The 24,163-nt window shown below is 49.5% G+C and overlaps 4 non-coding genes across 4 annotated transcripts; all 4 read right to left on the bottom strand.

Annotated features, from left to right (window-relative positions):
* Positions 1-2,402: 2,402 nt before the first annotated feature.
* LOC131479692 (U1 spliceosomal RNA) lies at positions 2,403-2,567 on the bottom strand. Its single transcript, XR_009245050.1, has one exon. It is a non-coding gene; the product is annotated as a U1 spliceosomal RNA (small nuclear RNA).
* Positions 2,568-4,768: 2,201 nt separating this feature from the next.
* On the bottom strand, positions 4,769-4,840 carry TRNAE-CUC (transfer RNA glutamic acid (anticodon CUC)). Its single transcript has one exon. It is a non-coding gene; the product is annotated as a tRNA-Glu (tRNA).
* A 3,660-nt stretch (positions 4,841-8,500) lies between these two features.
* TRNAG-CCC (transfer RNA glycine (anticodon CCC)) lies at positions 8,501-8,571 on the bottom strand. Its single transcript has one exon. It is a non-coding gene; the product is annotated as a tRNA-Gly (tRNA).
* Positions 8,572-14,844: 6,273 nt separating this feature from the next.
* Positions 14,845-14,916, bottom strand: TRNAQ-CUG (transfer RNA glutamine (anticodon CUG)). The gene has a single exon. It is a non-coding gene; the product is annotated as a tRNA-Gln (tRNA).
* Between the last annotated feature and the right edge of the window lie 9,247 nt (positions 14,917-24,163).

Below are 24,163 nucleotides of genomic sequence, written 5' to 3'. Positions count from 1 at the left end.
GCCTAGTTGGAGCCACTCCCATTAACTCCCACCAGGCCTGCCCCCAGCCACGTTTCTTTTGCGTGCCGGTGTGTGCAGCAGATGAGTTGGGTCTGTGCCGCATCCCAACCAGGCTCTCGTATACACCTATGGGTGTTGCAGCTTAACTCCCCCCATGTTTAGCCAGGTCCTCCCCAGGTCCTCTGCTCTGGGCTCAGGGGTGGAACTGCAATCAATAGCTCTCCTACTAGTCCTGCTTCCAACCATAGATCTTGTGCATTCTAGTGGTTGCTGCGACCCAGCCTGGCATGGCCCACGTAACTCTTTGCCCTTGCCATTAGGTGCTGCAGCCTGGCCTGGCCCAGCCCGCCCGCACTCCCAACTCTCGCTGGTGAGTACTGCAACCTAATTCTGCCCAGTCTGCCGCATCCCTGTCTCACACGCAAACCAGTAGGTGTGATAGTCTAGCCTGGCATGGCCCACACTCTATTCTGGCCCTTGAACATGCTAGTGTTTTAAGGTTTGGCCCAACCCTAGCCAGCCCACTTACAAGCCAACAAGTGGAGCAGCCTCGCCCTGCCTGGTCAACACCCGGGGCTGACTCACTGATCACCAGGGGGAGCTACAACCCACTGGGGTAGTTCTACTATCAGGCCCACTCTTACCAGGATCTCACATGTGCCAGAGGGTACTAGACCTGTACCTGGTGTAGTTTGACCCCCAGTCTTGGCTCTCGTGTGTGCTGGTGAATGTCGTGGCCTGGTCCACCCCACACTCAATTCTTGGGTGTGCCTATGAGTGCTGCAGCCTGGAGTAGTCCGGCCTGTTTTCAATCCTAGTTACCATGAGTGTTGGTGAGTTCCACGGTCATATCTAACTCAGCCCATCAACACCCCTAGCTCTTGAGCAAACTAGGTCACCCCCTGTAGTCCCACAGGGGCAAGCTACAACTCCTCCTCAGAATTGGCCTCAGACCCAGTTCTTTCATGTGCCAGTGAGTGTCATGGCCCAACCTAACATGACCCTTTCCCATGTCACTCACTGGCTGGTACTGTGGACTAACCCTGCCTGCCAGCCCCACGGCCCTAGCTTTTGTGTTCCCTGGTGAGCCGTAGTCAATGGTAACCAGCCCAGCTCATGTCTCCCATGTGAACAGGTGCATTGTTCTGACCCAGAATGGTTCTCTGGTTTCTCTCCTGCAAACCACCCAGTCTCAGCCCCTTATTTACCTTCAAGTGCAGTGGCCTGGTCTGTGGATGTGCCTTAGAAGTCATTCCTCACCTGTAATGCGCTCCCTCAGAGGTCCTCCCTCCCACACATCCCCATACCCCCTTCCTGGAGTATTCTGCAGCCCCCAAGCCTGCAAGCATGTGGGTTCCAGAGCCCAGTCTTCCCGTGGAGTAGCGTTTTGGCCTGGAGACCTGCCAGCCCAGGACCCAAGCAGTCATAGATCCTTAGGTCAGTGCACCACTCAAAAATAAATACATTTTTAGTAAATATTTATTTATTTTATTGGAAAATCAGATTCATAAAGAGAAGGCAAGACAGAAACAAAGAGTTTCCATCCACTGTTCACTCCCCAAGTAACTGCAACAGCCAGAGCTGAGCTAGTTCGAAGCTGGGAGCTGGAGCTTCTTCTAGGTCTTCCATGCAGGTGCAGGGTCTCAAGGCCTTGGGCCATCCTGCACTGCTTTTCCAGGCCACAAGCAGGGAGCTGGAAGGGAAATGGAGCAGCCGGGACTTGAACTAGTGCCCACATGGGATTCTGGCACAGGCAAGGTAAGGATTTAGCCAAAATAAATAAAATCTTTAAGAAAAATACAGGGCTTGGCCTGGTGACTTAGCAGCTAAAGTGCTTGCCTTGAATGCGGTCACTTGGGGAGTGAATCATCGGACAGAAGATCTTCCTCTCTGTTTTTCCTCCTCTCTGTATATCTGACTTTGTGAGAAAAATAAAAAATAAATCTTTTAAAAAAATAAAGTACAAATTTTAAAATGCTTTCCTCATCCACATCAGATCTCAGTGGAGCAGCCAGAATTTGAACCGTCCTCCATGTGGATGCTGGCACCACGGGCAGTCTTAAGCTACTACTCCATAGTCTGATTGTAATCTGTATCAACAGGCATGTACTTCTCAGGATTCCTGCTCTCACACTGTTTTCTTTCATGACCCCCCACACCACCTCCCCAAACTGACCAGGAGCAAGGAGAAGCTGACCAGCAGTTTACACATGTCACTCATCTGCGTGATGCAGTGGCAGGCATTCAGCAATGTCCTGTGTGTGTAAGCTTCTTCACCCACTATGGCAGGCTGCATGGAGGCATTTTGGACTAACCTAGGCTGGGTTACAAGGCCACCCCTGAGAGTGAGAGAACAAGACTACCAGATACACCTTGCTTTCAAGTACCCAGAAGGTCATGGCAGAGTGCAAATGCAGCCCCCCCCCCCCCACTACCACAGATCATGCAATTGAGTTTCCTACTTGTGGGGAAGTCACAGGGGTCAGCACATCCCCAGTGCAGTGGACGAGCCTCACCTTGAGTAAAGCGCCTTCCTGGTGGTGGTATTTTCCCTGCTGGCTAAGTAGGGTTTTTTCTTTCAGCCCCAACACAGCTGCATCTTTCCCCTGCATTTTAAAAACAGGTTCTATTGACTCTGCGCACCCCTGGCCCTTACACAATATATATGGATTTACAAGCAACGGTCCCATACTTTGTCCCACAGCACTGGAAATCGCGTCCACAGCAGGTGAAGGCATGGTAAGTCTTGCTTCTTAATGTCTAGTGAGCCACATCCTCTGCATGACACCGACGCAGCTCCCGGGCCTCCCGGGCTCCCTGTCTTATGCTTTGCCTGGTGGCCGCCCACCAGCGCTCCCTCTCCCGGGGTTCCACCCACCTCGGGAATCTCAGATCGCTGCCCGAAAAGTCCTCAAGACAGCCCATCAGAGTTTGGAAGTGGGAAGTGTAGCCACATCTCTACTTTAGAGTGCAGCATACTTTCAGAAACCACCAACACCCCAACACAGCGCGACCGTGCCTTCCAGCAGGAGCCCGCGATCGTCGATCGTGGTGTGAGACCTCCGTGGGGTCCTCGCCGGCTGTGGGACTCCCGCAGCATCTCCCTCAGGGTCTCCGGGTCCAGAACCGAGCGTGGTGCCTTGCTTCTTGGCCGCTGACTTTCCAGCCCCAGAAGCTGCAGGAGCCCGCGGGTCAGGAACAGCCGAGCCCGGGCGCGTCCCGGCCGCCTCCTCGGTGGTCCTCTGCGCGCTGGCCGTCAGATCTCGCGGCCTCGGGGCCAGCGGGAGCCCTAGGGTCGCCGCACCCTGCCCGGTCCTGACCCGGGCGGCCTGACCTGCGTGCTGTCCCCTGCTCGGCCCTGCAACCCTTCAACCTGCCCACTGTAGCCATTTTGAGAATATCTGGCTTCTAGAATTAGGGGAATCAATACCCTTTTAAAGATTTTGCCTACTGAGTTTCATTGGACCATGTCTTTTAACATTTTTTGTGTTTATTGAAAATGATATTGCCTCTTTAATCAGAACCACCACCACTGTATATTTCACACACAGCCTTTGCCTAGAGATGAGAAAGACCATGCAGCTGATAGAATCTCAGGCCACCCATGTGGAAGTTTCCCAAGTGTGAGTCTTCATAGACATTTCCTAACCCCAGTCATTGATAGAAATCTCCTTCCTTGTTCAATGACCTTATTTGTACAGCAGAGAAAAAACGAGCGGAGCTTCTTAAGCATTTGTGTCCATAAGATGTAGTAGGAAGCAACCAATCAATTGCGACCTTTTGTGTGTTTTTTCTTCTTCTATGGAAAAGTCAGATACACAGAAAGGAGGAGAGACAGGAAGATTTTCCATCCGACGATTCACTCCCCAAAGTGGATGTAATGGCCGGAGCTCTGCCATTCCAAAGCCAGGGGTCCGGAACCTCCTCAGGGTCTCCTACGCGGGTGCAGGGTCCCAAGGCCCTGGACCGCCCGGGACTGCCTTCCCAGGTCACAAGTAGGGAGCTTCAGGTTTGCATGGCTTAAACATGCACACACGCTTTGTTAGAAGCAACCATCTCTATTATTTCCACAAAAATCTACAATAGTAGAAAGCCTCACAATCTTGATTTCACACCCATGGCATGTTTAAAATCTTAAAGTCAAGGAAATGTTTGAAAAGCAGATTTAGAGAGTAAGGGAGGTCTTCCATGCACTAATTGGCTCTTGAAATGGCTTGAAAGGCCAGGCTTGAAAGGCCAGGCTGCAGCCAGGAATTCAAACATTCTCCCGGGTCTCCTTCATGGGTGCAGGGGCTCCAGCATCTGGCCCGTCCTCTGCTGCTTTCGGAGGAGCTTTAGAGGGGGCTGGATTAGAAGTGGAGTGGCCGTGATGTCAACTAGGGCCACAAGTAGGGCACCACCAATTTGAAAAAAAAATGCATTTGATTAAAAAAAAAACAAAAACAAAAAAACTGGCTTTGTGTGTTCATGCAAGGCAAGTGCAAAGAGAGCTTTGGTTCTTATTCTCCTAAAGAGAATAACAAGAAAACATAAAACCTGAGGGAATAGCTTTTGTGTTTGTATTTGTCTCTTTACATGGGATGAAATAAAACAACACTAATGCTCAGAACTTTGCCTAAGTTAGGTGCTGGAAAACACGTACGAAATAGAAACTGTGTGTCTTTGCACTTTGTTCTTTCGTTGGCCGTGAAGAATTCGACACCTGCACAAGTGTGATTTTCCTTCGGTGTGTTGTGTAACTGTGGGCGACCTGAGAAAGAAAAGTAAGTTCCCTGACCGGGAATCGAACCCGGGCCGCGGCGGTGAGAGCGCCGAATCCTAACCACTAGACCACCAGGGAGACGTGAGCAAGCTTGACAGCTTCCATCAGAGATCCGGCATTGCGTCTAATGAGGTGCAGCGCGGTCTATCCGTGGTCCTTCCCTTCTTGGGAACAGAAAGGAGGCAGGCGCCCTGCACACAAGGGCGAGCGACCCTCGGGAGAGCGGAGTTCGGCCGTCGCGCCCTCGTGGGCTCGCACCTCTCCGTCCTCCTCTCCCGGCCTCGCCGGCCTCACGGACTCGCGGCAGCTGCCGGGGAGCTTGCGAGGCTCCTGGAGAAGCGTCGGCACCTGCACGTCCCGCTCAGCCCGCAGAGAAGCGCAGGGCGGCCGGGTCGGGGATTGGCGGGGGACTGCGAGGCGCTGGGTGCGGGGGCAGGAGGGAGTGCGTGGTTCGCCAGAGCTCTGGGCCCCTCCGGCCCGAAGGACAGAGGACACCTGCCTCCCGGCTGTCCCCGAAGCGCTCTCAAGCGCAAGGCGCGGGAGGGCTCCTCCTGCCAGGGTGAGTGGACGTGACCGGGATGGAGGGCCAGGACCGGAGACGTCGCGACGTCAACTGCTCCGGGTCATCTGGAGTCACGCTTCATCGCCGCTAAGGGTGGTCCAGTCCAGGCCCGTCCTGTCTCCGCTCGCAGACCAGGCTGAGGCCGCAGCCTGACGTCCAGGGAGCTTGCGCCCGCATCTTGCCCTCGGCGCGGGGCCCCTGCCCGCAGTTCTGAGAACTTCTTGGCACAACCGTATCTCCGCAGGTGGTTTCGCTGGTGCCGTGGCTGCAATGCTCGTCTGACACACCTAAAGGTCTCCAGTAGGAAGCCGGCCAGAAGGTTGGTTATTGTTCCTGATGGGGAAAGTGAAGGGAGCCGTGAGGCTGAGTAGGGAGAGGAGGCAAAGTGGTGCTACCAAGCAGAACTCATTTTTCAGTCGGAGAATGGCGATTATCCCCCAATTCCCGCCTGCGCGAGACGGAGAACAAGAAAAGTGTTGCGTTTTCTTATCTTGAATCTTCCTCACAGAGACCTCAACACCCTCCCTCCACCCCACCTCTTAGGCTCACGTTGAACAGTTTCTGGCTTTGAGAGCTCCCGACGGCAACTCGTAAGGGGGCTGCTTCCTTCCTGTCATTTGGGAACAGAGCTGTAGACACACTGAACGCCTAGAGAAAATGAAAATGTGGGTCCCAGGGTTAGGCGGCCACCTGCAGGCTCTCCTAAAGACCCCAGTTGGAGTCCAGCGGGAGGTGCTTCTGACTGGATTCTGCAACCCACGTGGGAGACCTGGAAAAAGCTACTGGCTTCAGCCTGGCCCCTTCCTGATGAAGGAGCTGGCCTCATCCCGACTAAGGAGCTGGAATAAGGAAAGTTGCCTTGTTCTACATAACAAAAGCTAAGGGAGGTACCCCCTCAAGGCTGTTAGGCTAGGCCACCCACTTGAAGGAGAGAGGGGAGGGCTGCACAGAAGGAGGATGGAGGCAGAAAAAGAGAGGAGGGTATGGTTTTATGGAGGTGGGGCTCCACGCCAGTGCATTGTGTAGGGCCAGGGTATGCCAATTCTAGTTCAGGCTTGCTGCTTCCTATTCAGCCACTTGCAGTGCTCCCGGGATGTAGTTCAAGGGTATGTGGGCCCCTGCCACCCATGGCAGAACCTGGATGAAGTTTCCCCGTTCCTGGCTCCTGCCTGGCCCAGGTCTGGCTGTTGGGGCATTTTGGGGAGTGAATACCCAGATGGGAGATCTCTTTCCCTTGGCATCATATCAACAAAGAAGTGAGATGGGGGAGGGCTTCAGGGTACAGAAGGAAAAGCTTACTGGACAGGAACTGGTAGTGTGTGTGGCAGTGGGCAAAAGGACAAGAGATGATTAAGCTCTTGTGACAAGAATTCTGGGAAACGCTCAGAATTGACATTCATGTAGTTGTGCACAAGATCTGGAAAACTGTATTTATGCCAACATTCTTAAGAGCAGTGACTGCCATGTAGCGACGGGGCCAGCATTTGGAAGATGAACCAGAGGATAAGGGTTTTCTGTCTCACAAAGGAGGATTTCTTACATGTCAAAGTTATAAGAAAATATGCTGACAACATTGCTAATTTGGGAAAAACAGATTAATTTGACACTGACATACCACTACGTAGACATCAACTTGGTTACACTTAACAGAGTACACCAAATGCTGGCAAGATTTTCTAGGAATGTCAGAAATCGTTGCTGGTAAGAAAGCAAATCATTCTGGTAAGAAACGGATTTAAGGGACTGCAATTTCTACTAGTGTTGAACTTGTGCCTAGGTTAAAACCAGAGAATGAAGTACTTTCTTAAATAGCTGTGCATTAAAAATAAGCTGCCAAAAAAAAGAAGAAAAAGAAACATTGCACGGAGGATCTTTCTCTGTCTTTCCTCCTCTACGTCTGACTTTGTAATAAAAATAAATAAATCTTATAAAAAATAAATGAAAAAAGAAGACATTGATCTAAGAGCAACAAAAGCAAGTCAACTGTCCTTCCCATGGCTTATTCACAGCTGATGTCACAGTCTTTTCTTGCCTCCATTCTGGTCAGCAAAACTCTCCAGGCCTGTGTCTGGGCGAATCCTTTCCCCCAAAACCACCTGCAATTCTGAGCAAAGCTGAATTTGAGGAAGGTAAGGAACGGAGCCAAAGCCAGAATCATCTTCAGCAACCCGCAAGATCGTGGTGACCCTATCATCGTTTTGCTTCAAAACCCGCAAGTGGTGAGTTTCTTGGTCAGGAATCAGAGCTCCTACGTTTTCCTGCCCTGACATCGGACTGCTGTTCAGAGGTAAACGCTCACTGAGAAAGTACGAAGTGCAGTGGAGAATCTATTTGTGAACGTCAGAGAATTCCCCGTTTCCTCCATTCGTTTATACACAGAATGCAGAAAGCCTCACATTAAAATCCAAAAATACAGTACACCACGCTTATTTTCAAAACAGATAAAAACTAAAACAAAACAAAAAAACCTCCCCAAATGTCGTTGGTATTGGATTTCAAGCAATTGTCGAATAATAAGACTTTTTTTTTTTTGAGAAGAGTTTGTGGAAATAAAAAAAAAACTAACCCATTGTTACCTTTAAGGCAGTAACAGCAACGAGCTGCTCTCAAAGTCAAAGCTTCCTACTTTGTGAAGGAGTATGAAACGAACCTGGACAGGCATAAATATCAGATTGGGTACTTAGATTTTTTTACTGCAAATTCCATTTTCAGGCGGACATCTGTTGACACACACACTGCGGGAGCCGGGGAACAGCTGTGGAGGCCGGGCTGGTGGCCGATGGCAACCGGTCGGGATGGCGGTGTCCTGGGCGCAGGCCCGAGAGTCCTCCCGCCGGCTCCAGGCGGATTCCTCCCTCAGCGTCCTCCCTTTCCGTGGGCCTCCGGGACCTCGGAGCACCTGCCCGGTCCCGAGCTCCTCTCCTTTCGCAGGGCGGACGGCTCAGCTTCCCTCCGCGAATCGCGGACTTGGGCGTTCTGGAAGTTTTCGGGGATCCTCCGGGAGCCTAGGGGACAATGACAGTGGCTCTAGGAACTACTAAAGCCCCTAAAGCTTTTTGAGTCCAATTCTGCGAGGGATTGCAGCGAGATATCTTTTGAATTTCGGTAGGTTGTGTCCTCAGTTAAGAGCCGCCTAGACCCAAAGCTTTGAAAACTGGGAAAAAGATGTAGACAACTGCATTGGCCGGGAATCGAACCCGGGTCTCCCGCGTGGGAGGCGAGAATTCTACCACTGAACCACCAATGCCCTGTCAAGTGTGTTCAGCAAAATGACCAAAGATGGGTATTTGCAAAGCACTCTGCCACTGTGAAAAAGGATTTTTGTAGTGTTGATGAAAACTAACAAAAATGTACAGAAGTTTTTTAAACAGAAAACTTTTTTTAAATGATAATTTTCCTTTTTTTAATTATTATTATTGGAAAGCCGGATATACAGAGAGGAGGAGAGAAAGAGAGGAAGATGTTCCATCAGATGATTCACTCCCCAAGTGAGCCGCAACAGTCGGTACGCGCCAATCCGATGCTGGGACCAGGAACCTCTTCCGGTTCCCAAAGCTTTGGGCCGTCCTCGACTGCTTTCCCAGACAACAAGCAGGGAGCTGGATGGGAAGCGGAGCTACCGGGATTAGAACCGGCGCCCATATGGGATCCCGGGGCTTTCAAGACGAGGACTTTAGCCGCCGGGCCCTAAACAGAAAACTTTTGCAAAGCTATCTAAGTATGGAAAGCCTGAATTCCCTGAGGCAACAACTCAAAAAGGTTCTTTCCAATTGTGTAGGATTTCCATAGTGAAATTCACACAGGATTCTCTTTCTTTTTTTCTTTCTTTCTTTCTTCCTTCCTTCTTTCCTTCCTTCCTTCCTTCCTTTCTGCCTTTATTTTAGTATTTTATTCAAAAGACCACAGTTTTCAGCATCCATAACACATTTCTTCAATCCATTATTAGTATACATTTAACATTATAAACTTACTTCAATTGAGCAGAACAAACAGAAGATATGCAATGGGACTGACTACATCTCAACAAGGATCCACAGATGATGGAAACCCAAGATCTCCACCACCATCAAAGCAACCAAGCAAGCAGACTAATTTATTATATGTGTTCGTGTTTTATTTTCCTTTAGGTGGTAGGTTTTGGAAAATCACATTGTAAAACATCAGCCCTTACAAACAGAGCACTGGTGTTTACAGAAATAGAATGTAGTATTTAGATTCCCAGAACTCACCAAGCCAATTATAGATGTCCAGTTGTGGGTCAACAGAGTTATGTTCCAGCCAATTTCACCTCACAAATGATAATCTACAACTCATCTCCCTATACAAATTCCAATTGTCAACATTATCAGAGATTACCACTGCTGTTCTCAACTGTGCTGACAATGCTGTTACTGCTGAAATGTGCACAAACTTTCTTTGGCCACTCTTGTTAATCGGTTAATGCCACAGGACGATTGGTGGATAACTTAGTATCTCAAAACTATATTAGAGGGCTCTGCAGCGTGGCCTGGTGGCTAAGGTCCTTGCCTTGATCCCATATGGTCGCGCTGGTTCTAATCCCGGCGGCCCCACTTCCTCTCTTATCTCTCCTCCTCTCAGTATATCTGACTTTGTAATAAAAATAAAATAAATCTTAAAATAAAAATCACCCTTCATCATCCAAAAAAAGAACTATATTAGAATTGTTTAAATGTAATTTCTAATAGATGCTAGACTAGGAAAGGCTCCACACATGCTTCATACAATACAATGGGAACAGAATCAGCACTTTCTGTTGTATGCACAAATCTATAATTCAACTCTGCTTTACCAGTGAAGGTATTATAACATCAGCTCCACATTTCCATCAGATCTTCAGTCAACAAAAATTAAATGAGGAAATTATAGCTGTAAGTTTTTCTGGGAGGCTATTTCAGAGAAATTCAAGTGGCCTAAAATTAGTCATACCATAATGTAAAGTTTTACTATTATACTCATAAGCTTGTACTTGAAAATACTAGCAGCCTATTAATGTTTAATTCTTGTTCCGTGAGATAATCCTATTTAGGAGGTGTGGCACAATATCAGCAGGAAATTTAAACAGGAGGCGCAAGTGCAGAGCTTAACTAAGAGGTGATTAACATATACTCAGTCACCAGCTTAAATTTGAAATGTCTTCCACTAAGAGCTGCCACTGTAAAGTTCACACGAAGTAAATTAACACAGACGTGGCAGAACACGCAATGCAAAGCATGTTTGCATAACAAAAGTAAATGATGAAGGTTAGCCAGCACAAAGTCCACACAGGCATAGACACAAAAATTTGTATGCAAATTTTAAGGTATACGAAAAGATTCACTTGAATAATTTTAGGTACAGCTTGTAGACAATTTATTTTTTTTTCACATATTTTATTATTATACCTCAAATACCAAAAATGATAAAAGCAACATACAAAGTAAAATTATAAAGCAGCTTAACACATAAATAAAGATAGAAAGATTCCTGATAAAATGTTGTTAAGTCTTGCCTGGCAAAACTTAAAATGATAATACATCAAGACAATATATTTTATATCCCTTAAATGGAAGGTTAGTTCATCTTCTAATACCTATCTAATCAACAAAAATATTATCATAACAAATTGGCAAACAAAAACCATGACCATCATCATCAAAGCAAGGGCCTTTCATACAATTTGAACACATCATTTTTAAAAAAGAAAGTACTCCTATTAACGGGACATAATATGATTAAATCATCAAAGAAAATTACTTTTTTTTTTTTTACTATTTTTTCGGATTGACATCATTTCATAACAGCCACATCGATCACAGCAACAATAACAACAACAACAACATCAACAACAAATTGTAGCTTGTATACAATTATTGTATACACCTTGTATACAATTTAAAGCAAGTACAACTGAAAATACTTTTTAAAAACGATTTTTTAATTTGGGTTTGAAAGTCAGATATACACAGAGATAAACCTGACCGAACAGTCACAATGGCCAGAACTGGATCAGTCTGAAGCCACGAGCCAGGAGCCTCTTCCAGTTCTCCCATGTGAGTGCAGGAACCCAAAGGTATGGGGCATCCTCAGCTGCTTTCGCAGGCCACAGGCTGAGAGCAGGATGGGAACCCGGGCTGCCAGGATTAGAACCTGCGGCCGGCCATATGGGATTCCGGAGCATGCGAGGTGAGGACTTCAGCCATTATGTTGGCCTGTGAGTAGTATTATACCCTCTTCTTAAACAATCATTTCTGTTTTAACCTAAAACACATCTGACAGCATATGCTTTGGGATTTCTGAACCTCTGATGATTAAAGAGTAACAAGCATTTTCCACTTTAGCCAGACTCTCGGTCTGCAGAGTCCTGTACCACTCCTACCCTTCATAAGGAAGATGAGGGTGACCCGGAGTGAGCAGCGGTGCAGCCTGGCCCTGGGAGGAAAGGCCCCCAGCCTGTAGAGCTGCAGCACACCAGCTCTGCCTCTGGCTCTGGGCTGGAGCCTCCAGCTTTCCACAGAGCCTGCCGTACGTGTTGATGAGCCTCATCCTCCTCCTGCCCCCTATGTCTACACTAAGGGATTGTCCCATCTCCCCCCCTTCCTACCTTGATACTGAGAACCTTCTTTATACAGGAAAGTGGAAAGAACAACAACAACAAAAAGACCAAAAACTCTTGAGATCAATGTTGAATTATCTGGAAATATCTAACTTTCAGGGTTAGTATGTTTTTATTACTAGCTATGTAAAGACTTCATTATTTTTTTAAAAAATGATAGTTGAAATATTAACATGATGATCTTTTGGTAAAGTTCAGATGGTAGAGAATTTTCTTTCCCCAAGTCTCCTTGAGGAAAGAAAATGGAAGAGAAGAGCCTGGAGAGCTGCCCCCTGTGTCGGGTCTGGGAGCGCGTGCTGCTCTTGCTGGAAGGTCAAGCAAGGTCCAGGCTGAGTAAAAAAACTGAACTCAGCCAGGAAGCCAACCTTCACAAGACTAACTCAGAGTCACAAACGCTGATAGTCAACACGCCTGGGTTCCCTGTCGGCACCACGAGATCACTCTCCAGCCATGCTCTGATCAGAACCAGGCACACCGACTCCTGAAGCGCAGGGCACGGTCCTGAGGGTTGGATCCATCCCTAAAACCTGTCTTTACCCCTCTGGCTGGTACCTGTGCTTGTTACCAAGCCAAATCGTGCTGGACTCTTCTGATACATTTCCTCATGCTCACAGCTGAACAACTCCTTTCCAGTTTAACTCCAAAGAGCGTACCTTTGTTGAATACAAACTTACTGCCACTTTTTGGTAACTGCTTTCTGCCTATCATCTCTTATCTCCATTAATTCAGGCAGACTGAAAAAAGGAAAACAAAACAAAACAAAACAAAATGCCTTCCCTCCAGCTAGTCTATGTCCTTCACGTCCACGCTGCATCTTGTGTGAAACCTGCTCATCACTCTAGTATCTTTTGCCTGTACTCAAGTGAGGGACACTGAACTTGCCGACATATTCGGAACTGAGCAGATGACCCTTCCAGGGAACTGCCAGGGAATTTCTAAGCCTGCATTGTCTTAGTGCAGGCTGCCAGGCTGCAGGCTGGCACGAACAAGATCAATCAAACAACGAGGTAGTTTGGTTAGTTTGGTTTCCGGTCAGTGTCAGGGTTTTCTTCCCAGCATGATCACCACCTTGCCCCTCACCTAAACATATTTAATGGGTTCGTGCAGGCCTTATATAGAAATCCACACATTGGTGATTTAGCGCTGCAACAAACCAAATAGATGGTAGTAAGACACGAAGTAAATAAACAACAGCAATTGTAGGGATTCTTTCAGGTAGTTCCCCATAAGGGTTTAACGCCTGTGACATTTGGCTAAAGCTTCAGGGTTTTGCTTCCGCGCTGAAGACCCTTCACAGGTGAGATAAACATGATAACCGCTGCACTACGGAAACCAACTACTATATTACCATTCGAGAACTTACCATCTTCAATTATTAACACTTTCTAACCCATAAAATTCAATTCGAATGTAAAAAGACCCCGGGAAGCACCCAAGACCCTCCAGCAAGGAAACTGTAGCTGTCTGTGGGTCCAGGTTTGTGGTCCCACGCGGAATCGGTAGCGAAGACGTTGTGGGCCCGCATTCTGGATTTGGGATCAGGCATCTCACACGGGGCCGCCAGGTCCGGAACCGAGAGCCAGTGGCCATGCTTCTCCGCTGTCCAGCCGCAGAGGCTGCACGACCCCGCGGTCAGGTGTGGCCGAGCAGGGGCGCCCCGGCGGCCGCAGCGTGGACGGCGCCCCTCGGGAAGAGGGTTGCTCGGCGCTCTCGGCACGTGGTCGATCGGCGCTTGGGTCCGTAGAGTCCTCGCTCCCCGCCCTCTGCCTTCGTACCCTGGGCTCCAGGGCGTCGGCCTGCTGGATGCGGCGGTTACGGGGGAAGGGCGGAGTTTGCATCCGACCCGACACGTTACCAAGGGCAGCAAACCCCTGATGGACCTAGTGACCAACGGCAGGTTGGCATCCTTCACGTAATAAGGACCGGAGCAGGACCTGTTGGGGCTGCCGTATCAGGAGGGGTTTAAAAACCTCCCTTGCGCTCGCTTGCGCGCCTTTTCGTCCCCGCAGCTCTCCTCTGTTTATCCGTTGCGTGGGAGAAAGCCCCGCAAATAAAGTTCCCTGAATAAAGGCCTTTCGCATTTTTCTTTTTTTTTTTTTTCTGTACTCGGCTGCGGTGCTCCTTCACCGGTGGTCGACGACCAAACACCACCCTGGGGAGGCCGCGCCTGTGCTTGGCCGCGCTCTGTTTGGCTCAAACCCGAGACTCGCACGTGACTGGACTACGAGTGTCATCCGCGAGGGCCTTCAGAGCGACTTTAGATTAGGAACTTCCGAGATTCCGCGTCCCCACCCCTTGCTTCTTTGCAAAACTCGCAACTTCCTTTCTCCTCACAGAGCAGCAGGTCCATCGCCTTCAGTGGCTTCCACGGTCATTAGGTGGACAGGACAAAGGCAGCCGGAGCCCAAGGGGCGGTGTGTGCGGGAGGAACCTGGCACTGTTGGCGGGGCTCACCTGTGCCTCGCAGGGTCGTGTAAACCCCCAAAGTGCGCCCTGCATCTTCTCCAAGCAGCGAAAGTGAAGGGCGAGAGTAGCCGCGCTAGGTTCAGGTCCTCTTGGGCCTGCTCCGGGACTGTCGGAACATCCCCGCATTGCCGTGGGGGGTTCCCCGGCGGAGTCCTCGGGCACAGGAGACAGCTCAGGTGGGGCCGAGTCACCTGCGGATGCCGCGGTCCGTTCGCGGTGAGTGCAGGAGCCTCGGCCTTAGCCAGGTTCGGTCATTTCCCTGAGGACTGGCTCAATGTGAGTGATCTCAACTCACAGAGGAACCGTGGGGACAGGAGAGCTAGCGCTGGGAAGATCCTGCGAGGTCGGAGCAGTGCTCGGCGGACCTGCCTCTCCATTAAAAGGAAAGGTGGAGCAAGCAGAAAAACCACCCCAAATCCCGTCAAACAGGAAAAACTCACAAGGTCCCACCGAGACTTGAACTCGGATCGCTGGATTCAGAGTCCAGAGTGCTCACCATTACACCATGGAACCTGCACCAGAAACATCTCCCTGCTCCTTCTGCACAACATGCACATTGGCAAGAATGCATTTGTGGCATTTCAAACACCTAGTCTAACACGGGGAATACTTCCATAAATCACTCAAGACACACCATACCCACCTGCTGCGACTCAAGACTCAGTACAAACCATCGCAGCTCCCGGGCAGGGCTCTGACAGCTGCACAAGCACGGTGTTTTCTGAGAGCCAGGCCAAGGCCACTCCATCCCGGCTTATCTTCATCTATCACAGCCACAAATCACACCATTTGGAGAACTGCACATGTGTCAAGGCATTCGGGGGGGGGGGGCTGTGTGTGCAGACACCAAAGTCATTCAAGGAATAACAATGGCCTCACCCCACATCACACAGGAAAGGCCATGGAGCCTTGGACTCTGGTCGCCCCATTCCTGGTCCAGAGTGTTCACCATCCCTGCCTGGAACCCACGCGGGACCCTCGCCTGAGCTCTCCTAATCCTAAATAGCAAACCGGCTTCACCACTGTCTCAGCATGAAAGTCCTACAGCGCAACCTCGGGCTCCTTGAAGAAATCAAAGGTAAAGGAAGTATTCTTTCCTTGTTCACCTTGGAGACCAGTGGGCATAGCAGCGATAGCTGTCAACATGCATGAAAAACCCTGAGGGAATAGATGATGGGGGGAGGGAGAGAGAGAAAGAGAAAGAGAGAGAGATGGAGAAGGAGAATGAATATCAGGTGGAAAACAGTAGCAGATTGTGTTACTCTGCTAAGCCAAGGTAGCCTGAACAGAAACGAACTAAAAGGAGCAAAGAACAACAAGATTAATAGCCACAAGAAACTGTCAGCCGAGTCTCTGTCAGAACTGAGAGCATCCCTGAGAGCCCACGGGTGTTGGTGCTTCCCTCCTACCTTCTCGCGGTTTGTCCCCCTGTCCTGCGCGTTCTGCGCCATCAGGAGCATTTTTCCTTCCGAGGGCGCAGCCGCGGCGCGGGCGGCCCTGGTCTCCCGGGAGGCGCCCTCTTCCAGGCCCGGGTGCTTTTAGTGCTCCTGGAGGCGTCCTGGGCCCCTGTGGGCGCTGGACGGTCCAGGCCGGGCTGGGGCCAGCAGACGGAGAGTGCAGAGATAATGGCCCTGCCTGTAGTGTTGCCAACAGAGGAAAGAAGGGAGGGTCTTGTGTTACCAGGTAACGATATGGAGTTGCCATAAGTTTTCCTGTTGTTTATGAATGGGATGAACCTGAGTGGGAACCGTTGCCTCATAAGCTTATTAAAGAGCTAAAGTATTCTGTCTCTGACTGTTGGCTGAACTCCCCATACACTATGACAATGGTGGAGGGACTAGCAGCAAAGTTGAAGACTCCATATGATTAGTTTCTGGTTACCAAAGCTTGCCTCACAGGAGGAAACTTCTCTCTGTGGAAAATGGAATATTAGAGCAGAAGTAAAGTCTCACAGATCTGTGATGTGTGGCAAACCTCTTACCTTACACATGCTTTTAGGACAGGGCGCTCATCTTGGCATTTCAGAACAACTTACTCTGCCTAAGGAGACATTACAGCTTATCTCCTCCCTGGCATTAGGAACATGGAAACACCTTCCGTTTCTGGATTAAAAGTCTTCAGGTTTTATAAATACCAAGCAATACCTGAGGAGTCTCTTGAAGACTTTGTAGCTGGACTCACTGAAGCAGAGAGCTGGACAGTAAATAATAATACAGCTACAGATCTCATTATTAAACAGCTAGCTTTTGAAAATGCTACTCCAACTTGCCAAACCTTAATTCAGCCAGTGAGAAGGACTGGAGATTTGCCAGACTACGTTTAAGTTTATGCCGAGGTACCTCCATCTTACATGCAAGGGTTAATTATTGATGCAACTCTTCCAGATCAACTGCCACTCAGATTTTAAAGAACATAGAAGGCAATCAAGGAAATAAAAAAAAGAAGCAATTGTTACACCTGTGGCAGACTGGGGCATATCAGCCACAGCTGTCCCTCCAGAAACTCCTCTCAAAATTCCAAACAATAAAACAACTAACCTCTTGTACTCTATAAATAACATTTGTACATAATTAAATATAATTCTCAGGGTATTGTTGAAGGCATTCTCTAAAGAATGTAATATTTACATTAAATATGAATTGGTATAAAAGCAAAATCTAATCCATTGTTAATTTTTTTCCAGATGTGAGATGCACCCATGTGCTTTGGTCTGCTAGTTTTTGCAGTACAATAAAGAATAATTGTAAGCATAGAACTGTGTTCTCAATGAACAAGGTTGTAAAAGAAAGAGGTTTTGCATAAAAGAGAGAAGGATATGCTTTGTAAAATATGCTGTCCGATAGGAGAATGGTTATGTTAGACTGCAAAGGTGAAGAGGACAAAATATTTTAAGGCTAAAGTACATTGAAGAAGGGATGAGGAAGTCATGGAGGATGTGAAAGGACTGCATCTTGTATGATTTATATGCAATATAATTGGTCATAGTCTTCATTATTTGCAGCATTTTCTAAATATTTATTGATGCATGAATTTAAAATCTGATTCTCTGTTAAAACAACAAAGCTGTTTTGCTTTTTAAAACATTTTATAAAAAGATTTATTTTATTTTTATTATAATACATATTTATTTTTTATTTTAAAAATTTATTTTATTTATTTATTTTTATTTCCAATACAGAGAGGAAGAGAGACAGAGAGGAAGATCTTCCGTCCGTTGATTTACTCCCAAAGAGACCACAACGGCTGGAGCTGAGCCAATCCAAAGCCAGGAGCCAGGAGGTTCTTCCTGGTCTCCCACACGGGTGCAGGGTCCCAAGTCTTTGGGCTGTCCTCGACTGCTTTCCCAGGCAACAAGCAGGGAATTGAATGGGAAGCAGGACTGCTGGGATATGAACCGGCGCCCATGTGGGATGCCAGCACCTGCAAGGCAAGGACCTTAACCACAATGCTATTGCACTGGGCCATCTCTAACCTCTTTTAAAGCAGGAAAGGAACTATTTTTTTTCTGGCCAGATAATTGAGCTGCAAATAGATGCTTAGTTAGAGTTTGAATGGAATGCTGAGTGACCAGAGACATCACGGGTTCACCGAAACCGACACATGTTACTGACAGAAAATGAGTGATGTAGTGCCTTGCACCTAATCATTTGTGTCTCAGTTTTCTCAACTGTTGCATATTGAGGCCTGAATGCCTGCATTTACTGTCTAGAGATAAGTCAGGAGAAAATTCACACTGAGGAAGGAGAGGGAAGACTGGAGTGCAGAGTGCTCCCTTTCCCTGAGGAAGACAAGCCACCGTTTGTCAGTTGGGTGGCCACGGCTCTGGGGGACTCACCATGTTTCTGCAGGTGGTTGGCCGGGAAGGAAGCAGTAGCTCTGGACGTGAGGTATTTCTCTGTCAGGTCGCGGAGGTTCTGCTTGTTCTTCTCCAGCGTGGAGCGTAAGCAGTAGTGGGTGTCCAGGGCACGCCTGTCAGCCGCTGCCCCAGAAACTGTGCTGGGAGGTGTGGCCATGATGGAAGCTTGTGCTCAGAGCAGAGCCAGAGCCTGGGCGGGAGAAACCAGCACAATGACTACAACTCAAGGGAGGGTCCACGGCTGCCTGGCTTAGTAACTTCCTATACTACTCAAGTACACAACTGTGATAAGGCTAGAGGGCAGAGCCGAAGGCACTGCCGCAGCCACAGAATCCCACAGGAGTGAGGGCGTTAGGACGAGCTTGCCAGGTAACGGTGTGACGTCACAAGAGCAGATGCAGAAGGTGGGGATGTCGTGGAATCTCGCGAACCTCTGTGTTCCAGTTGCCAAAGCCAGCCTGGTGCCCGAGGCCTCTGCTTTCTCCTGATCACCACCAGAGGGCACCACCCAGCCGGCAGCAAATCTCAGTATTTGTGCACCAGGGGACCACACTCCAGTCCTGTGTTCCTAAAACCTAGGCATAGTTCCACTGTTTCTTCTTCTGAGAGCAGACAGAACATAAAAGCATTCAATGCTTTTTTTATATATAAAGAATTCAGTGTTTTCCAAATTGTTTTTCTTCTTCATTTTTAAAGTTTGAAAGCAGAGTCAGAGTCAGATACAGAGATGAATCCTCCATGCAGTGTCCCACTCCCGATTTCCACAGCAGCTAGAGCTGAGCCAGGCAGAAGCCAGTAGCCAGGGAGCCACTGCTAGATCCAACTGCCAGCGCTGTCATCGGCGGCCTCCTTGTGTGCACACCAGCAGGAAGCTGCAGTTAGGAGCCGGGGTTCACAACCCAGCAATTGCAACCACCAGCTGATCGGGGCGATGGACTGTGCCAGGCCCTGTACTTGCTAGTACATACAAGAATCTGGTCTGGGAACACCTCAGACAAAGTTTCTTTGGGGATCTCCCCAATTGAAATGCCAGACTCAGAACCCTAACCAAGAAAAGACAGAAGACAGAACAAGTCAATCAACCACCTCAGCTATATGTTGGCAGCGAAATACTGGGGAAATGGAGACTCTATGATGGACTAAGTCAATCAGTGGATTCTTCAACGACCTCATCGTGTTTGGAGTGGTGAGATTGGCAGCGATTCATAACTGGTGAACTATCAAAACCATTTGAGCAAGAATCTCGGAGCATGCCCCACATTCGGGACCTGGGGTGGGTGGGAAACTAGCTGGGGCTCCTCCCTCAATATCCTCTTTACCTCAGATACATGCAGGAAATAATATGGAAATAATAGTCTTCCCCATTTTCCTACAGCCCTTGATCCTTTTTGCCCTAATTTACTATGTAAAGATGGTAAAAATATAATTTAAATAATGGGGGAAAAAAGGAGCTGGGATTCAGTTCCAGGCACTCGCATACGGGATTAGGCATAAGCAGCAGCAGTTTGATCTCTGCTTACCCAGTCCGCCACTGCTTTCACTGCTTAAGGACTGTCATGATGTACTGTATTCCTCCTGGGGTCTGCGACGTCTGGTAATGTGTGGGTGGAGAGACTGTTGAGGGAGAATGAGACAGATGAGATATGACTTCTCAGGACTTCCAGCAACCAGGCCACTGCACTTGCAAGTAAAAGAGGAAGCTGAGACCCAGTGGTTTAGAGGAGGGAAACTGGAGGACCTTTTAGGACCAAACCAATACACCCACTCACGTGTGAGACCTGAGCAGGGATTGTTGGTATCCACCACCATCTATAGGCACATTTAAAAGCTATGGATGGGGGACCTGCCTGGCAGGGCTCGACCATAGTACGTGCCAGTGAAGGTCGGGGCAGGGGAGTGGACCATGTTGGGGTGCACCATGTTAGGCTGGGCCATGTCACTAACCAGCTCATGAGAGAACTGGGTGTGGGAGCAGATTCTGTGAAGGGTCATGGGCACATCCCTCTGAGATTTCCATACCAGTTGGTCTGCTTGAGGTCTGGAAGTGGTGATGGGCCAAGCTAGGCATGACCATGGAACTCACCAAAGCTCATGGGTGCCAGGGTTGGGAACAGGCCAGGCTGGTTCAGGTTGCGGTATCAATAGGCACACCCAAGGATGCAGTGTGGGGTAGTACGGCCACAACAACCACCAGCACACACAAAGACCGAGACTGGAGAGCAAACTATGACTGCTAAGGGCCTAGCATCTGCTGGCACACGTGAGATCTGAGTCTGAGAGTGGGCCTGCTGGGGGAACGTGGGAACTCCCTTCATAGTCCGTTACACATGTGGGGTTGGTGGGGCTGAGCTAGGTTCCAATACCCATTGATGTGTAAGAGAGCTGAATGCGGTGTGGGATGGACTGGACCAGTCTGTTGCACTTATTGTACAATCCTCATTAGGCCATTACTCCTGCTGGTGAGCACATGAGTCAGGGCAGGGCTGCTCCACTTGTCTACAGGTGTGGGTTAGCTCTAGGGGAGCAGACTGAACAGCGACAGGCCAAACTATAGCACACAGACATGCACAGTAGCCAGGATGAGGTGCAAACCATGCTGGACTAGGCTAGGCTACCACACCTACTAGTCTGTATGAAAGTCAAGGATGGGGGCAGGCTGGGCAGGGCTAAGTTGCAGCACCCACCAGCAAGAGTTGGGATTTGGAGCAGGCCAGGCCAGGCCAGGCCAGGCTACAGCATCTGATGGCACAGGCCAAGCTGGTGATGGGGAATGCTGGGCTGGGTTGGAGCAACCCATTGGCATGCTCGAGATTTGTGGCTGGGAGCAGACCTGATTAGGGATGCCCCAGCTGGGCCTCAATTCCCACCGGGGAGTGCAAAAACCAGAACGGGGGCAACAAAATAGGTTGGACATGGCCGCAGTATCTCTCCACATGGGTGTGGACTGGTTTGGAGATGTGCCAGACTGGGCTAGACTCCACACCTGCTCGTGCTCACAAGAGCCAGAGTGGGTGTAGGATGGGCTGAGCTAGGCCGCTGTGCCTGCCCAGTCATGTGAGAGCTGGGTCTGGGGTTGGGCTAGGTAGGTCTGGGTGATAGCTCCAAACAGTATGAACTAGAATGGGTGTGGGCTGGTTGGGCAAGGCCACTGTACCTTCCAGGACAGGAGGTGGGCCAAGTCCGGATGGGCTAAATCCCATGGGTTTGCATGAGATTTGTAACTAGGAGGGGACCTGGTAGAGGAGCTTGGGGAACTCCTCTGTCAGGACACAGTCCCTGCAGGCTAGCACAAGCACCAAGGCTGAGAACAGCCCAGACAGCAAGGTGACAGTAGCCACCAGCATACGTGTGGCTGAGGCCCGGGGGCAACACAGGCTGGGCCAGTTCATAGCACCCATTGGCAGATGTGAGAACCGGGACAGGGTACAGTCTAAAGCAGGTTGTGCTACAACACTAGGCAGTTCACATAAGGCTGGGACTGGGGGCTGTCCAGGCTGGGCTAGGCTGTAGAACCCTTCAGTAGGAGCTGGAATTGGGGACTGACCAGGATCAAGCCAGGCTTCAGCACCCACCGGTGAATGCAAAGGTGAGTTGGTGCCATTCCAGGCTGACTGGGCCAAAGCACTCAGCAGCACACGTAAGAGCTGGAAGGCAGGCTTGGTGGGAAAGTCCAGTTAGAGGAGCTGTGGGGGCTCCCCTGCTGGGTTGCTGCTCCCACTGGTGAGCTTGTGAGCATGACAGCTTGGACTGGAAGCAGGCCAGGCTGGGCAGTCCTACGACACCCATTGGCCTGCATGTGAGCTGGGTTAGGGGGACAGCAGTTTCGGCTCAGCAACCGCATCCACTGGTTCATGTATGAGCCAGAGTAAGTAAAAACTAGTAGGTGCTGGGACAGGGGGCAAATCTTCCTAGGCTATGCTGCAGAACCAACTGGAAAGTGTGGGATCCAGGCCTGGGAATGGGCCTAGTAGGGAAATTATGCACACCCCTCTGATGTGCTACAGTTCCCACTGGTGAGCATGAAAACCAGGGCTGGGGTTGGACCTGGCTGGACAGGCAGTGGCACCAGCCTGCATGAGTGTGGATTAGATAATGGGGTTGATAGGGCTGAGCTAGGCTCCAACACCCCATGATGTGTAGGAGAGCTGAACGGGATGTTGGATGGCCTGGCCCGGTCTGTTGCACGTACTGTCATGCGCAAAACCAAGGCTTTGATTGGGCCTGGTGGAGGCTATTGGGGGTCTGTCTGACTAGGCTTGAGTTCCCTCGGGTGTGCAGGTGGGCTGAGCGCGTGGTGGGAAGGGCTAGGCTGAGCCACAGCATCCATTGGCTTGTGCATCAGATGGGGCTTGGGCCAGAACTGACTAGGTGATTGTACATACCAGTGTGGAGGCTGATGTGAGTGATGGACTGACTGGGCAGGACCCCTCCCTGGCTGGCACACAAGGAAGCAGGTCTGGAACGACCTCTGGCCAGGTTTCTTTGGGGACCCCCTCAGCTGCACCACTGGACTCACAACTCCCACCATGTGAAAGTCACAGGATCTGTCGTCTGACCATGGAGTGCACATGTCAGAACTGGGTCTCCTTGGTTGCTGAGACTTGTGTGGCAGACACCATGCCCAGATGTTTACGGGGGGACTTGACAACCAGTCCACTGAGGCATTCAGTGGACATTTGGTGCCATGGAAGGCAGAACAGGTTGGGCAACTCAGCTCTCCCATTCAGGCTTTGACAGCAATATCTAAATGAATGGAAGTTCTAGGGTAGACTATGTCAGCCAATGGACCTTGGAAGGATTTCCTTAACCTTAGAGCTCTAGGTCAACAGGATTTCATAAGAACTGAAGGCACTTAAGCAGTGCCCTAGGAACACGTTCCACATCCAGGACCCTGGAATAATACCGGGTGGCCATCCCCATTCCCTGGTGCTGATGTGGCCGGCCTCCTGGGAGTGGCCCTCTCCCTTTCTCTCCCCACTTTCCTCAGATACAAGAAGAAAAGGAGAGAGTAGAGGTAGTTGTCTCATCCACTTGCCCTCATTCCTCGGCCTTCCCTACCCTAACCAGTGGTCCACGTGGGCATGCATCCTTCTCAACTACGTGAACATCATCAAAAATAAAGTGAATTTCTTAGTCAAAAAAAAAAAAAAAAAAAAAACAAGGGTGGAAGATCTTTGGTTCTCCTTCTCTCTGTAAATCGACCTTTCCAACAACAAATAAGTGAATCAGTTTTAAGAGCACGTTGTTATTGGAAAGGCAATTTTAGAGATTTGGAGACAGAGAGGGAAAGAACTTCTGTGGGATTCCAGGCTTGAAACTAGGGAGTTAATTTGGTAAGCCACAGAACAAGCAGCAGTATTCTTATCTCTTTGAAGACTATTATGTATTTTTATTGGAAAAGCGTCTTTACAGAGAGAAGGGAAGACGAAGATTCTCCCTCTGCTGGTTCATTTCCATATGGTCGCAATGGCAGGATCAGACACTCTAAACCGGTCAACTTTGCCAATCAAACTCAGGTGAACGCTGGAATAAGAGAGATCGTGCTCCAAGCCATCTGTGCTGCAGAAATGCTACCGTGAGTGCCCAGAGACCCGAACGCAGAGTGATGACGGCAGCGTTGCAGGTCACCTTAGAAGTCACACAGCCGATTTGGACGGGGCGATGCAAATCAGACGAAACAAAAACGGGAGCACCGTCGCACTCCGGGTGTTCAGGGAGGATCCCGCGGATCACACCTGTATGGGCCGGCCCCAACCTGAGGGGCGGATGAGTGTCGTTCTCCCTGGGGGTGGAATGACGCGTTGGATGAAAAACACCACAGCCGCTCTAAAACGCAGGACTCTAAGGACAGTGGAAGAAAATGGCTGAATTAACGTGTACGACAGCGCACTCTGGCACTAGGTG

The sequence above is a fragment of the Ochotona princeps genome, chromosome 2 (genome assembly GCF_030435755.1).
Source record: "Ochotona princeps isolate mOchPri1 chromosome 2, mOchPri1.hap1, whole genome shotgun sequence".
NCBI classification, from domain to species: Eukaryota; Metazoa; Chordata; class Mammalia; order Lagomorpha; family Ochotonidae; genus Ochotona; species Ochotona princeps.
This window is presented reverse-complemented; position numbering and strand designations above follow the sequence as displayed.